General features: G+C 44.0%; 1 long non-coding RNA gene across 1 annotated transcript; it reads right to left on the reverse strand.

The window, feature by feature from the left end:
• Nucleotides 1-614: 614 nt before the first annotated feature.
• Nucleotides 615-15,749, reverse strand: LOC116786612. The gene is made up of 4 exons (XR_004357012.1): nucleotides 15,622-15,749; nucleotides 11,589-11,677; nucleotides 1,506-1,621; nucleotides 615-912 (listed from the first exon to the last, which is right to left on the reverse strand). It is a non-coding gene; the product is annotated as an uncharacterized LOC116786612 (long non-coding RNA).
• Nucleotides 15,750-17,057: the final 1,308 nt, after the last annotated feature.

The following is a 17,057-nucleotide window of genomic DNA, read 5'->3' on the forward strand; positions in this document are numbered from 1 at the left end:
AGAAACCAAAACCCATCATTAAAAACCGGTGCCTCACAAGAGCTGTTGCTCTTCAGCTCCAGGGTCCCTCCAGCTGCTCCATGGAAGCTGCTGGGAGTCCTTTTACAGATTTCCCTGGAATTTCAGGCTGGATCTGTCCATTACTCACCAGTAATGAAAATTCCTCAGGACAAACAGCTCCAGGCTTTTATTGACTTGTCAGAGCTCACAGAAAATCTTCACCCACAGCCCATCCAGTTCTCACTAATTGCATTAATTTTGGTTGCTGAGCCCTTACTTGGTTGTTTAAATGCATTTGCAAATCAGATTATTATGACTAGACCACCATTATTATGGCTTTTATTTTTTAAAAATAAAAGGATTTTGAACTGGTTTTTTCCCTCCCAACTCACCTCTGAACATTTCACAAAACCTCTTCAAAATAATTCCCTACTCCTACAAGACAGACAATATTTTCACACCTCAATTAATTCCATAATATAGAAGGGGGGGGGGAGGAAAGAGAGAAATTAATGGAAAATATGGTCCTGTGGCCGTTGGGGGAAAAAAAAATCTCCAGCATTTTTCCCAGCTGGGAGAGCCCAGGGAAATAATTTTTAGCTTTGGGAAAGAGAGAGAAACGACTTTTTAATAAAGTTTGAAATAAATAACTTTATTTTTTTTGAGGGCTAATAAGAAATGGATTTCGTAATAATCTTTGATGAAAATCGCTGTTGTTGTTAAAATAAAGAGTGGGGGTGGCCAAGATTTTTGGGAGGGGGGAGTGGGGCCATCAAGGGTTGCTGCTCTTCCTCCCGGGTGGGATTGGAGGCAGGACAGCTCTGGAACTGGAGCCAGGCTGGGTGAGGAGCTGAGGGACGTGAGAACCTGACTTGGGCTTGCTGGATTTTCTCTGGAGGGTTTCACCAGCCCCTGCAGAAATGAAAAAACAAAAGGGATGAATCACTAAGAGGGAGTTTATTCCAAAGAAAATTCAGAATTTACCCTGAATTTCCAGTTGAAAAGCCAGCGGGTTTGGGGGTGAAATCTCCAGGTTGTCCAGTGACTGCTCCAACTCATCCAGAGGGGGAGGAACTTTATGGATAAGCAGGCACCGGTTTTAGTGTTACTTTGGAATGCTGGAAGTGTCCAAGGCTAGGAGAGCTGGGAATGTTCCCCTGGAGAAGAGAAGGCTCCAGGGAGAGCTGAGAGCCCCTTGCAGGGCCTAAAGGGGCTCCAGGAGAGCTGGAGAGGGACTGGGGACAAGGCCTGGAGGGACAGGACACAGGGAATGGCTTCCCAGTGCCAGAGGGACAGGGTTAGATGGGATATTGGGAAGGAATTGCTGGCTGGAATGGATTTCCCAGAGAAGCTGTGGCTGCCCCTGGATCCCTGGAAGTGTCCAAGGCCGGGTTGGATCAACCTGGGACAGTGGAAGGTGTTGAGGTTGGAACTGGATGATCCTTAAGGTCCCTTCCAACCCAGCCCACCCCGTGCTCCCACCCTTCCATGAAAACAGCTCAAACCTTTCAACCTGTCCCTGGAATTCCCAGCTCCTCTTGGATCCTGGTGCTCAGCTTTGGGTTCCTCAGGGTGGTGGGTGTTGGGACCCCACCGACCATCAGCAGCAGGAGCAGCTTCCCTGGAGCCGAGAGGGGGAAAGGAGGCCTGGTTTAAACCAGGAAATGATTCCTGGCTTAAACCAGGAAATGATTCTTGGCTTAAAAAGAGCAATAAAAAAGCAGCTGCAGCATCACTGATGTGGCAGCAGCCACATGACTGGGACAGGAGGGAGAAATTCATCCCAGCACTTCGCTCCACAAAACCTTCCCACAACCCTCTCCCGGTTTCCAGCCAACGCCACGAGCACATTCCTCAGTTTTCATCTCCTGAATGAATTAATCCATCACACATCCAGGTGATCTCCAGCTCTGAGATCAGAATTCCAGCTCCTCGTTTCCAACTCCGTGGCTCGGCACTGCGGGAAATAATTCCCTTGAGGTGAGGAAAAAACCAGGAATTTCCTCGGAAAAAAGCGTTTTTGTGACAAGACAACCCTTGAGCAGCACCCAAAGCACCTCTGACCTGCTGTGTCTCCTGCAAAAAAAGCTCCTCAAAGCGAAAAATCTGGATGATCTGAGGCCCTCCTGGTGAGAACAACCTTGTTCCCATAAAGGCTTCCCGTTCCCATCCACGGACTATTCCAGTTTATTCCACAAAAAGTAAGGAAAAGGCCCTTAATAGTGGATTTCTCTGGCAATGCTGAAGACATTTCATGATGTCTCTGGTCTGGGTGACAGAAAGCAGTTTGGAGATTTATGGATCTGGGGAGGAATTCCAAGGATTATCTACCCTGCCCTTTCCCAAAGGAATTTCATCCTGTCGGTTTTTTTTTCAAGGTGTTTTTGTGATAATCCCACGATTCAAGAGGTGAAGAAAGTCAGTGTTTCACTGGTTGTTTAATAAATCCATACAATAAGAAGAATAATGGGATATTCCCATTATTTATCCCATGAATAATGGGATAAAACAAGGTGGCACTTCCATGAAAACAGGTAATTTATCTTTCCTGAAAGAGCAGAAAACCAGGAAAACTGTGGGAGAACATTCCACTTGACAAGTGCAAAGGGAATGCAGGTACCCAGGATTTTCTAGTCCAAGTGTGACAGGGAATTTTAATTTAATTAAGGTTTCTTGTCAAAGCATTATTGTGAGAATAATGTCAAAAATAAGTGGGATAAGTGGAGCTCGTGAGGGGAACCCACCTCTCCTTCATCCTGCAAGTTAATTTGGATAATGTGTCTTTAGTCCTTCCCTGAAAGCCAGGGAGGACTAATTAAAAAAATTAAATTAATTAAAATTAATTAATTAATTAATTAATGAAATTAATTAAAAAATAAACAGGACTATTCCAGGTAAAGCAGCTGTTTTGTCCTGACCTGACATTTTTTCCCTTTAGTCCAAATTCCCAGTCAGTTTAAGATGGAAAAGAAATGGAAAAACAGGAAGCTTAAAATTTAAAAAAAAAAAAAAAAAAAGAAATAATGAGATAAAAGGATTCTGGGAGCACTAAATACAAAATAAGTAGAATGAGCTGAGTAAAAATTGGGCTGCTACAGACCCTGTTTAAATTGGGCTTGCACTGGGCAGCAAATCTAACATGGAATATATCATAAAATACATATATCACTGCACATCATGCCATGATATTCCAGATATTTTACCTATTGATTGTGATTGGAATTAAATATTGGAGCTGCTTGTTCAATGCACTGAGCAGTGGGAAATGAGGCTTTTGCTCCACCCCCAAATAATGAAGGTTCAGTGACAGATTATGAAGTTTTTATTCTCCAAGTCACTGAATTTTTTGCTCCTTGCTGGAATAAGTTTCCACATCCTTAAAAACGCTTTTCCTGGGAAAAGTGAGCAATGAAATACAACAGAAGGGGCCTAAAGGGTTGATCAGTGCCTGTGGTGCTTTAAAACACAGATTTAAGATATATTAATTAAGATATACTGCCCAGTAGGACAGTGAGAGATTAAGGTTAAACAGTGAGAAATTAAGGCAAAAAAAGAATGCCTAATTTTATGAGTTCAGCCTCAAAAATCCCTGGGAACTGGGTATGGAAAAAAACAGGTTACTGTGGGTTAATTTTAAGGAGAAGAGCAGGGAAAAGAAGGGTTTAATGAGCTGAGGAAGAAATGGTGCGGTTCCCACCATTAAATAAAAGCTGCCAGATTGGGGAAATAATGCCAGAAATTAGGGGTTGGATTTGGTCATCTTGGAGGTTTTTTTCCAGCTTTAATCAGATTATTTCACAGTCCCTGGTCTTGGAAACTCACAATTCCTGGAGGACAATCCATTCGTGTTCTTACCCCTTGATGGCTTTTTTTTTTTAGTTTTTTTTCAGTGTACTCTTTCTCCCATTCCAGCTGTTGAAAGCACAAAATCGGAGAGAAACGACAAAAAAAAAAAATAAGAAACCGCCTCCATACTAAAAAAAATAATAAAAATATCACTATAGGCTGTATTAGAACATTTCAGAAACATGGGGGGGTTTCTCACCAATATTTCAGAGGCTTCTACACAACAAGCTTCTACAAATCAAGCTGATTCCTTCCAAATTTTTTCTCCTACTTGCCTTGCAAAAGGATTATGGAATTTTGCAAATGCACCAAAAAAACCCAAACAAAACAAACAAACAAACAAAAAAACCCCCAAACAAACAAACCAACCAAAAAAAAGAACCAGATTAGCAGGGTTTTTTTCCATCTCCTCACAGTTGTTTTTCCACCATGTCATGAACGGTGCTAAATGAAAACACTGCTGAAGTGAAAACACCCCGGCGTGGTGTTTTATTTCCAGAATAAACCTGGAAAGGCAGATTTGTTCCCATATGCCAAGGGTGGGACCTTTACGACTTCACACTTGTTTCACTTCTGGGTTTTGCCTCCCTGCAATTTATTTCCTCTCAGGGGCTCCCTCTCTTCCCCTTCAGCACATTCCAACCTCATCCATATCCTGAGATTCTGTGAAATTCAAATTTTTCCGTCCGCAGTAAAATTTAAAAGAAACACCTTTTTTTTTTTTTTGGCAATTTGAATGACAACTACTAAAACCAGCCAAAGGGATATTTTGGGAGCGTCTCAAGTGATTTTGTTTTTTGCCAAACGTGGAAAAGGCACCTTTTAATCTTAATTTTATCGCTCCCCTTCAATTCCCAGATAGTTAAAAACACCAGAAGAACCTAAAATCAGAGGTTATAAATATAGGTGAAGAAAGCATTAGTTTTGGGTTTTTTTTTTTAGAAATAATCAAAGAGCTGTTGGCTCTCACATCACAAAAAAAGTACAGATTTAGAGCGTTGTCTAAATTTAGGAGGCCTTAATAAGTGATGAGAAAGCGTAGATTTTTTCACAAGGTAGGTTTGGTGCTTTTAAAGAAGGAATTTTAGGACAGCAAGGTTAGCTAAGAATTCTCCTGAACAGAAAAAAGGCATGGGGTGGGAGCTTATAAAGACCCTCAGCATTTCTCATTGCTCTGATTTAATGTGAAAAGCAGGTTATTTAGGTTATTATGGGAGGTTGTTTAACAGTGATTTTTACGAGGTGTGAGAACATCCAGGTGAAAGTACACGGTGTGGGATTTAAATGCATAAATGTGCATTGATAGATGTATTTATGATACATTAAATAGGTGTTTAAATACAGCAGGAGAGGTACCCATGGGCAGGGACACCTTCCACCATCCCAGCTTGCTCCAACCTGGCCTTGGACACTTCCAGGAATCCAGAAGCAGCCACAGCTTCTCTGGGAAATCCATTCCAGCCCATGGCAGGGGGTGGAAATGGATGATCTTGAAGGTCTTTCCAAGCCAAACCCAATTAGATTAAAGGCCCAAAGGCCTTTAAGGTAACAAATACCCCAGTGCCACTAAGAAATCAGACCCTGTCCCAACCCACTGCTCGTTGCAGGCAAGGTTTTTCTACTCTATATCTTAAATTTTCCCTTTCTTTAGTTCCTTCTTATTAATAATACCTAATAAATAAAGCTCCCCTGCTGCAAGGCCTCAAGCTGTTATTGTTTCACTGTCCAGCAACAAACTGGTGTTTGTTCAGCTGGAAATTCGCATCTTAGAAACAAAAATAAGATATAAAAAGGGGTAAAAAAAGGAGATATCTCTGCAAAGAAGTCATGTCTGAGAGGTAAGAAAAACATGGATTCATGTGGCAGCCCCAGTGTGGGCACAGGGCAGAGGGCACTGGGGAGGGCACACCTGGAATGCTGTGTCCAGTTTGGGGTCCCTCAATTCAGGAAGAACATGGAGGGGCTGGAGCGTGTGCAGGGAAGGGAAGGGAGCTGGGAAGGGGCTGGAGAACTCCTGAGGGAGCTGGGGGGGCTCAGCCTGGAGAAAAGAGGGATCAGGGGGGACCTTCTGGCTCTGCAAGTCCCTGACAGGAGGGGGGAGCCAGCGGGAGGTCGGGCTCTGCTCCCAGGGAACAAGGGACAGGAGGAGAGGGAACAGCCTCCAGCTGTGCCAGGGGAGGTTCAAATTGGATATTAGGGAAGATTTCCTCATGGAAAGGGTGGTCAGCCATTGGAAGGGGCTGCCCAGGGCCGTGATGGAATCACCATCCCTGGAAATGTTCAAACAAGGTGTGGATGTGGCACTTAAGGACACGGGTTTGGGCTTTGCAGGGCCGGGTTAACGCTCGGTCTCAATGACCTCAGAGGCCTTTTCCAACCTTAATAATTCCATGATCCTCATATTTGGGGGGAATTTGGTGCTCTTGGTGACTGGTTCATGTCTGGCTGGAGATGTTTAGAAGTTGTCTCTGTGTTCAGTGAACTAAGTAAATACTTCCAAGACAAGCCACGACAGGATGAGAGGAAGTGGCCTCAAGTTGTGCCAGGATGAATTTTAGATTGAATATTAGGGAAAATTTCTTCATTGGAAGGGTTGTCACAGGCTGCCCAGGGAAGGGGTGGAGTCCCCATCCCTGGAGGGGTTTAAAATCCCTGTGGATGTGGCACTTTGGGACATGGCTTAGGTGTGAGGGCGACAGCGCCGGTTAAAGGTTGGACTCCGTGATCTCCGAGGTCTTTTCCAACCTTAAGGATTCTGTGAATCCACGACTCCAGAATTCCAAAACTGAAAAGCAAAATCACATTGAAGTCAAGAGGGTGACAAGACAAAAGGACCTTCAAGACAAACTCATGAAAATCTTCTGCTCACAGCAAGGAAACCCAACCTGAGGAGCCTCAACTCCAGGGACCAGGAGCTCCAGGGAAACGGGAAAGGGTCAGAATTCCCTCCAACTCAGAAAAGCAAGACTTGACGCTATAAATCCTCCTCTCAGTGCTGCTGCTCTTGCTCACTCCAGCTCTTTCAGCAACATTTAGATGAAATCAAGAAATTAATCATGAACTAAAGGCCTGATGTGACTGTAACTTCAACCCAAGGCCTTATTTATTACCCTCAGACGTCCAGACAGCTCCTGAGATTCCTCAGAGCAAACCCTGATGTTCCATGAGGCAGAGACATCCAAATCACTTTAATTACAAACTCTTTCAGCAACATTTAGAAGAAATCAAGAAATTAATCATGAACTAAAGGCCTGATGTGACTGTAACTTCAACCCAAGGCCTTATTTACTACCCTCAGACACCCAGACAGCTCCTGAGATTCTTCAGAACAAACCCTGATGTTCCATGAGGCAAAGAGACTTAAAAATTACTTTCATTATAACCTCTTTCAGCAACATGCAGAAAAAATCAAGGGATTAATCATGAACTAAAGGCCTGATGTGACTGTAACTTCAACCCAAGGCCTTATTTATTACCCTCAGACACCTGGACAGCTCCTGGGAGCCCTCAGAACAAACCCCGATGTTCCATGAGGCAAAGAGACTTAAAAATTGTTTTAATTACAAGCTCTTTCAGCAACATTTAGAAGAAATCAAGAGATTAATCATGAACTAAAGGCCTGATGTGACTGTTACTTCAACTCAAGGCCTTATTTATTACCCTCAGATGCCCAAACTTCTCCTGAGACTCTTCAGAACAAACCCTGACATTCCATGAGGCAGAGACATCAAAATCACTTTAATTACAAACTCCTTCAGCAACATTTAGAAGAAATCAAGAGATTCATCATGAACTAAAGGCCTGATGTGACTGTAACTTCAACCCAAGGCCTTATTTACTACCCTCAGACACTCAGACAGCTCCCGATAGCCCTCAGAGCAAACCCTGACGTTCCATGAGGCAAAGAGATTTAAAAATTGTTTTAATTATAAGCTCTTTCAGCAACATTTAGAAGAAATCAAGAAATTAATCATGAGCTAAAGGCCTGATGTGACTGTAACTTCAACCCAGGGCCTTATTTATTACCCTCAGACGCACAGACAGCTCCTGAGATTCCTCAGAACAAACCCTGAGAGTTCCATGAGGCAAAGAGACATCAAAATCACTTTAATTACACCTGCACACAGCCAGAGGCAGGAAATAAAAGAGGCCAGCTTTTCAGTCATTTGGATTTAGGAAGGTAAATTTATGGAGATAACCCTGCAGGGTAGCAATAAATAAAATAAGTTGGATTCTTGCGTGACACCGCTTCAAAATTTCTAACGCAGGCTCAGGAAAAAAATGAGTATTTTTCGGTTTGGGATTAAAATATGTCATGAGGAGATTAATCTTAATATTTATAGATACACAAGAAAGGCAAAACTTGGAGTAGTTTAGGAACTTTTTTTGCATATATTATTTTTGGCATCAGTTTTTATATATTAAATAGAATTTTGATTCCCTCTTAACTGAAATAGGGTTCTCTGGCCTCTGTGACTTCTGATCACAGTCACCTCTTTGCACTCCCAGCACAAGGGGCTTTTCAGAGAGTGAGGAAATTTGGTTTGGCTGCAAAAAAAATAACCTTTTTGTTTGGCAAAACCTGATCTGTGGCTTCATTCAATTCCTCACTAAGCAGGGGCAGTGGAAGAAAAGGAAGGAGGGAGTGTGGATGAGCCAAAACTGCCACTGAAGAAATACTGAAGTCACTAAAATCTTCCTAACTACATGAAAAAATTGCCTGGACACACACAAAAAATCTACTTTGCACTGATAGTTCTTTTCAATCACAGAAATCAGGATAAAAGTCCTCAGTAAAACCACTCTAATGGTGCTGCTCACAGAGTTCCTGCAATTAAAATCCAGTCCAACAGCTAAAAAAAAAATCTTCAATTCAAGCAAGACTTTGCAGAAGCTTGCAGCTGATCATGTTGGCATTTCTATGTGCTAAAAATATATATATTCTTTTACCTGTATAATTCATGAATTTGTTCTTTCTAATGATAACCTACTTTTTAGAGTTCTTGTCTTGTTTTGCTTCAGATCTCCTGCAAGGAATAAAGTTTCACTCTGTTCCACCTCCATCAAACATGGCAAGGACTGACCTTCCTCTTTTATTTCCCAGTAAAATTTGAAATTAATCCACTTTAATGAACTTTCTTCTCTCCGTTTGTCCCACTTTGGTCCAAAATGTCACTTCCCAGGGGGAGAATTTTTAGGTCCTTTCCCACCCAACCCATTGTGATTTTTTTTTTGAGTGGGAATCACAACGGTTTGGGTGGGAAGGGACCTTAAAGATGATCCAGTGCCATCCCCTGCCATGGGCAGGGACACCTTCCATTAGCCCACGTTGCTCCAACCTGGCCTTGGACACTTCCAGGAATCCAGGGACAGCCACAGCTTCTCTGGAAAACTCTGCCAGTGTCTCTACACACTTTGCTTCTCCCACTCACAAGTCCATGTCTTCACTCAATTCAGATCTCACTGGAATTTCAGAGGAAAAATGAGGATTTATATTGGAATAACTGAAGCCAGGCTGTAGCAAAGTAAAAGCAGAACTAAAATGCTCCCAAGAAAAGAAAGATAAAAGAAAAATAACTTCAAACATGGATATTCCAGAGGAGAGAGGAACCTGGGATGCACCAAAACTAAGATGGATCGAGATGTGAGATGTGTGCCTGGGATTGCTGAGCCAACATGGCCTGAAACAAGATTAATGCCATTTTTGAGCAATTTATGTGGAGATAATTGTGCCTCCCACGCATGATATAGTGCCTTCTGTGCCAGCATGTGTTGTAGGGACACCTGAAATCATGGAATCACAGGATGGTTTGGGTTGTAAAGGGCCTTAAAGATGATCCAGTGCCACCCCCTGCCATGGGCAGGGACAGCTTCCACTAGCCCAGATTGCTCCAAGTCCTTTCCAACCCGGCCTTAGACACTTCCAGGGATGGGGCAGCCACACCTGGATCCACAACTGGGCCTTCCATACCTGGAAATACTCTGAAAGTGGTCAATTTTGAGAGTTAATTTACTAATTCGAGTTGATTTGTAGTAACACCACTGAATTTACTAAGCAGAGACACAGAGAAATATAAAATATATTAGATATATAATTAAGAACTGTGGAAAGGGATAAGAGAAGATAACACTCTACCTCTCTCCAAATTAGCTGGATGCTGCTGCTAATATTGCTACAAACAATGAAATCATGAATTTACCAGCTGAGCCACCCAATCCATGCACAAATTCCTGGCTGGGATCTTGAGCAGAGCCAAAGGAAATCACATCACCAAGGACTCAGAGTGTGCACAAAGGTGGCCACCACAGCTGAGAGGGAGGACATGCAGTGAGCTTTGGAGCTGCTCCTGACCCAGGCCCATAATTCCATATTAAAAGAAAGATCCATCAAATCCCGTGTGAGTTTTCCAAGGTGAAACCCCTCTCTGATGGGAATTAAAAACTTAATTCTCCAAAAACAAAGACACTCCAAAAGCTCCTGGACTGCCCTACCTGACCTTCCAGGTTCTCTTGCTAATTCCTGCATTCCAGGCTTTTCTCTCAGAATTTCAGCTATTTGATAACATTCGTATTTATGGTATTTTTTGACTTAAATTCTTGCTTGGAATGGGGCGTTGTCTCCTCTGCATCCATCCCTCCAGGCCAGGCATTGGAAATGCTGATTGGGGGTGACAGGATTTTTCTCTCACCTGCCCCAGCTTAACTCCCAAAATCAGCTTCCAAAGGAATGAGAATTGTGGAATGAAGGCAGCAAAAAAAAACACCTAAAGCAGACTCAGAAGAACAGTTCATGTTGCAGAGCTAAATCAACCCCAAAACACCTCCAGCAAAAGAAAACACCCATTTCCATTTTTATTTCTCACTTCAACACCATTTAAAATTAGTAAAGATTTGAAAAATGCATTATTATGATGCATTTCTTTCTTTCTCTTTATTTTTTAGAATTAATTTCCAGCCTCTGGCACTGGAGTGATTCTCATCAACACATCTGGCAACTGGGCAGCCCTGAGAGGTGGGAAATTTTCTATTCCTTCGGATTTTGCTGATTTAGAGGCCTCTGTGATGCTTTAAATGTCCCCACTGGGAGCCTTTTTCGTGGCAGGTAGGAAAAACAAGGAAGGAAGAATTCAGGTTAGGGAGGTTTACACCAGGGGAAGGCAGAAGGGCTCAAAACTATTGAGATTCAGAGAGTTTTAAGCTGGTTTTGCAGGGCTGTGACTGCGAGGAAGAAAAGGAAGCGGGGCAGTCAGGATGGGACTTCAAAAATTAAAAAAGTAAAAAAAAAAATGAAAAAAACTTTTCTAAAATTTTAAAAAAAATTTTTAAAAATTAAAAATAAAAAATAAAATGAGGAAGCTTTCAGAAATTCTGTTTAAACAGAGAAGATTCACTGCAGCAAACACAAACTGGGACCTTCCACCACTAATTACTGCTGAAAAAAACCACCACGTCAGAGACTGAGCTGCCAGAAAAAGTGGTCCTTTTCTTCTCTTTTTAAGAAGACACATCAAATAATTCCATGGTTTTAGACAAGTTACTCGTGGCTGGCTCTGCCTCATCCATTCCCAGTGCGCTCCCAAGTCAAAAGCCAAGTTGGTCCGTGATTTATTTGGGATTTAAAAGTGGCAGGGAATAGAGCTGCAATCCCTGACAGTTTCTAATCATTCAGTGGAGAAGAAACCTCAGACAGGCTCTTTTTCACTTGAATTCCAAGGAAGTTGGCTGAGATCCCTCTGGGTTACCTGGGAAGCAGCTGGAGAGGGGCAGGAGGTGCTTTCCATGACAGGGCCTGACGTGCCACGGAAAAACGTCTTCGGAAAGAAGCTTCTTCCTGGAAAAGAAAGGAGCCCAACTTTACACAGCAATTCAACAGCAAATGTGGGGATTTAAGTGGCTATGACAGCCCTTTCATGTGCTAAAATTCCAGAGCATGTGTATTTATAGATTTTTGGGGAAATGGCAGAGGAATATTATAATTAAAAAGGTGCTGGATGTGATTCACTGATGAAATTTTTTGAATAATGAAGATCTTGACCTCCAGTGAAGCTTCAATGTCTTCACAGCAGTCAAAATAGTTTCTACAAAGGAGTCAAAAAGTCTCTGCAAGTCCCTGACAGGAGGGGGGAGCCAGGGGGAGTTGGGTTCTGCTCCCAAGGAACAAGGGACAGGAGGAGAGGGAACAGCCTCAAGCTGTGCCAGGGGAGGTTTCAATTGGATATTAGGAATAATTTCTTCCCAGAAAGGGTTGTCCAGCACAGGAACAGGCTGCCCAGGGCAGGGGTGGAGTCCCCATCCCTGGAAGTGTTCAAAAAACACATGGATGTGGCACTTGAGGAGGTGGTTTTGTGGTGGACACGGTTGGACTCGACGACCTTGGAGATCTTTTCCAACCTCAGCAACTCTGTGATTCCACGAGAACGTGGCAGGAAGAAAAACCTGCAGAAAACCACTTCTGATGCCTCCCAACTTCCCAGCACCACAGGTGCTTAAAAAAAAATTTAAATTACAGGGCAGAGTTATTAAATCCTGCCTCGTTATCAGCCGAGAGCCATTGATAGTTATCAATCAATAAATCAAGGCAATTAGTAAATCAAGGCAATTAATTTAATCTGTTGAATTAATTAATCATGTCTGTAACAGAGGTGAATGCTCACATTGTGATTATTGTGAATTCCTTCACTATTTATCCTAAATCTCCCTCACTGAGCTTGTTTTTAATTTCACTTTTTTTTTTTTTGTTAAATATATAATTCTGACCTTTTTTTTTTTCCTTTGCTGGGTGGATTAAGGTAAGAACCTTCCTGTTCACACCTTGCACAGTTAATTACAGCCATCCAAAATTAGGGCAGGGTTGGCCTGGCCACAAGGGATGAACTGCAAGGAATCAGATCCCTGAGCAGCAGATCCTGCTGCTTATTTTGCTCTTGGATAACTCACGTGAATAACTCACATTAATTTCTTCGTATTTTTTATTTCCCAGTTCTTCAGGATGTGAGTTGAATGTGGGCACTGCAGTGACAGCACATTATTTGGGTGCCAAAACCAGCCTCAAATGTTAACAGTTTAGCCAAAATTTTACTTGAAAGTCTACAGATGTATTTATATTCTTCTCATTAAATATGGTCTAAGAGGATTCTGTGGTTCACCTTGAACATTCTGCTGGGTTGACACTGAAAAGCTTTTGCTTCCTGTAAAAAAATCTAATAAAAACTTTGTGCAGTAAACGACACAAAGGAATTACCAGCACTGAAAGAGGAGAATAATAGAATAAAAAGAGGTTTGTGGCCACTAAGTTAAGTTAAACCTGAGGTAAATTATGGCCTCCTCCATCTTAAACCGCTTCTCCCTGCCTTGGCAAAATGTCAAATTTTGAAATAAAATAAAATCAACGAGTTCTGGGGCCACCAAGGGAAGGGATAGTCTGGCTTCTCCCTCAGCTTCCACCAACAGAGCTTTGGATGGAGGAAAGGTGACAATGGACAACATTTGTGACAGGTTTGGAGTCGTTCACGGCGTGAAAAGAGACATTTCGACTCAGAAAAATGAAAGATGGGAGTTTCCCTATTTCTGCCACCCATCTCCCAGGCAGACCTTTCTCCATGGCTTTTTTAAAGCCTGGGAAAAGAGGGGTAGAAGGGGGGGCTGTCACTCCACCTCCAGCATTAATTCTGCCCATCAGAGGTGGTTATAAATTGGACAGCAGGTCATTGCTGCCAAGCCATCGCTCAGTAGAGTGACAGCAGAGCCCTGGAAGGGAATCAGCTTCAGAGCTTTCATATTTCTTTTCCTCTTTCCCTTGTTGTTGTTGTCTAAAAAAAGGAGCATTAGACACATCTGCTCCAGAGCCCCAACAGCCCCTCTGCCTGCAAGGAGAAGGAATTCCTTTGGGGAAAGTGAGGAAAAGAGAGAGAGAGATGAAGCTGGAGTTGAACGAGGTGATTTGAAACCCAAGCCCTTCGTTGAGACTGATCATAGAATCACAGATATAGAATCAGACAGGTTGGAAAAGCCCTCTGAGATCATCAAGTCCAACCCTTGATCCAACCCCACCGTGGTTCCCAGCCCATGGCACTGATGCCACATCCAGTCTGTCCTAAACACCTCCAGGGATGGAGAATCCCCACTTCCCTGGGCAGCCCATTCCAATGGATGATCCCTCTCCATGGAAAACTTCCCTCCTGATGTCCAACCTGCCCCTGCCCTGGCACAGCTCGAGACCGTGCCCTCTTGTACTGGCTGGAGAGCTTGAAAACTCTACAGAAGCTGGACCTGTCCAGCAATAAAATAACCAGTTTACGAGGCTTGCAGAACATGATCTGCTGGAGACCATCAACCTGGAGGATAACCAGGTACCACACTTCATATCCACCTCAACTTCTTCTAAGAATGCAGAATATATTATTTTTTAAAATTAAATTCCTTTGAGAGACCAAAAATCTCACAACACTGCAAGAAGTGAATATTAGAATCATAGAAATCATAGAATCATAGAAATCACAGAATCATAGAATCAGTCAGGTTGGAAAGGACCTCTGAGATCATTCAGTCCAACCCTTGATCCACTACCTCCATAGTTCCCAGCCCATGGCACTGATGCCACATCCAGTCTCACCTTAAACACTTCCAGGGATGGAAAATCCACCACTTCCCTGGGCAGCCCATTCCAATGGCTGAGCACTCTCCATGGAAAACATTCCTTCCTGATGTCCAACCTGACCCTGCCCTGGCACAGCTTGAGGCCGTGCCCTCTTGTCCTCCTGCTGGTTCCCTGGAGCAGAGCCCGACCCCCCCCGTCTCCCCCCTCCTGTCAGGGAGTTGCAGAGAGTGAGGAGGTCTCCCCTGAGCCTCCTCCTCTCCAGGCTGAGCCCCCCAGCTCCCTCAGCCTCTCCTCCCAGCACTTGTGCTCCAGTCCTTCCCCAGCCTCGCTGCTCTTCTCTGCCCCTGCTCCAGCCCCTCCAGGCCTTGCTGAGCTCAGGGCCCAGAGCTGGACACAGCACTCCAGGGGTGGCCTCCCCAGCGCCCAGCCCAGGGGCACAAGCCCTGCCCTGCTCCTGCTGCCCACACTCTTCCTCAGCCAGCCCAGTTTCTCTGGCACAACACTTGGAAAGGCTCAGCTCCAGGAGTTTTCCACTGCCACAGGATGGCAAAATATAACCCTCATTGTCCTAATAACTGCATCTATTTCCATGGAATAGGATCATTTCATATCTTGTAGAAGTGAGAGATGAAATTCAGCTCCATTAGACCAGTAAATGAGTGGATGAAGTGAACTAGGATCAACAGGTTTATTCTGGTGTAAAATGGAGCAGAAGCTACACTTGTGCTCTTGTCTGATTCACCTGCCTCATTCCCAAGGGCCTGGAAGGACAGGACACAAGGAATGGCTTCCCACCTGCCACAAGGCAGGGATAGATGGGATATTGGGAAGGAATTCCTGGCTGGGAAGATGAGGAGGCCCTGGCATAGATTGCCCAGAGAAGCTGTGGCTGCCCCTGGATCCCTGGAAGTGTCCAAGGCCAGGTTGGAGCAACCTGGGCTAGTGGAAGCTGTCCCTGCCCATGGCAGGGGGTGGCACTGGTGGGCTTTAAGGTCCTTTCCAACCCAAACCATTCCATGACTCTGTGATTCCCATCAATCTGCCTTAACTCCGGGAACCAGGAAATATTGTCGGAATGAAAGACCGACGGAGAACAGGAGCCATTTTTCTCCGGAGAGAGTGAGAGGTTTGACTACAACTGATCATTTCTATCAAAGGTTCCAGGAAATATTCCTTACCACAGAGCCTGGAGGTGCAGCCTTCAGGTCCAAGAAGGCTCTGGGATATTTTTTGGTAGGAGAGTCCAAGAGGTCACTGACAGATGGAGAACGAATCACTCCACCGGGGGACAACAGCTGAGTTCTTGAGCCTGAGGTGGAAAAGACACAAAAGATTCACACAAAAAGACAACCAAAATATTGTGAATTTCCATCCCTGGAAGTGTCCAAGGCCAGGTTGGATGAGGCTTGGAGCAATCTGGGATAGTGGGAGGGTGTCCCTGCCCATGGCAGGGTTTGGAATGAGATGGATTTAAGGTCCCTGCACCTCAGTCATGTCCTCTGAGCTAATCACAATCTAACTAATTAGATGTTTTCACTTTCTAAGAGCTCTCAAAATGCCATGGGGAGTTGGAACAGGGCACCTTCTCACCTGTTATTTCCCTGAATTTCTGGGAACAGAGATCCAAGGACTTGCACCACCGGCATGAAACACAAACAAGGCACAACCAACTCCTTTTTTAAAACCAAAACTACTTCAAATTGGAAAAAAAAAATAAATCTTTAAGCTGGGATGTATCCTGTCTATAAAATGGTATCTAAATATTAAATTAAGCCATAGAAATGGTCTTATAAATATTGGGACATGGCAGTATGCAGGAATTCCTTCTACCAGGAAGGAATTCCTGGCTGGGAGGGTGGGGGAGGCCCTGGCCCAGGTTGCTCAGAGAAGCTGTGGCTGCCCCTGGATACCTGGAAGTGTCCAAGGCCAGGTTGGACCAACTTGGGATAGTGGAATGTGTTGGGGTTGGAACTGGATGATCTTTAAATTCCCTTCCATCCCAAACCATTCCATGATCTCCCATCTCTCCCAGCTCAGGGGTGTTTGTTCCTCAGCTTTAAAAATTGACTCTCAAACTGGTTTTCCCCCTCTGGTGACAATCCAAAGGAACTGGGGCCTCTTGTTCTCCTGTTTGCTCAGAGAGGATTGATCCCTGGCTCTGCCCAGTGCAGGAGTTCCTTCCCTGCCAGGAGCAGAGATTCCATGGAGTTATATTTCTCTCAAGTGCCTGAACAGTGCTGGGTGGACATGTCAAGACACTAAACATGGTTTTTAGTCATTTGGATACCCAGCAAAGAGCCCAAAAGGCTTCAGAGAAGCCTTTCAAGATCTCCTGGTCTGGGCCATACTGGATAATTCAAGAGGGATTTCAGGTCAACCGCTGGCCCCTTCTCTCTGTGCGGGGCAGATGATCTTTAGGCCCCTTCAATCCCAAACCATTCCATGATCTCCCATCTCTCCCAGCTCAGGGGTGGTTTGTTCCTCAGCTTTAAGAATTGACTCTCAAACTGGTTTCCCCTAGGGTGACAAGATGCCAAAGGAACTGGGGCGCTCTTTGTTGCTCCTGTTTAGCAAGAGGGATTTGATCCCTGGCTCTGCCCAGTGCAGGAGTTCC

The sequence above is a fragment of the Chiroxiphia lanceolata genome, chromosome 5, assembly GCF_009829145.1.
Source record: "Chiroxiphia lanceolata isolate bChiLan1 chromosome 5, bChiLan1.pri, whole genome shotgun sequence".
Classification (NCBI taxonomy): domain Eukaryota; kingdom Metazoa; phylum Chordata; class Aves; order Passeriformes; family Pipridae; genus Chiroxiphia; species Chiroxiphia lanceolata.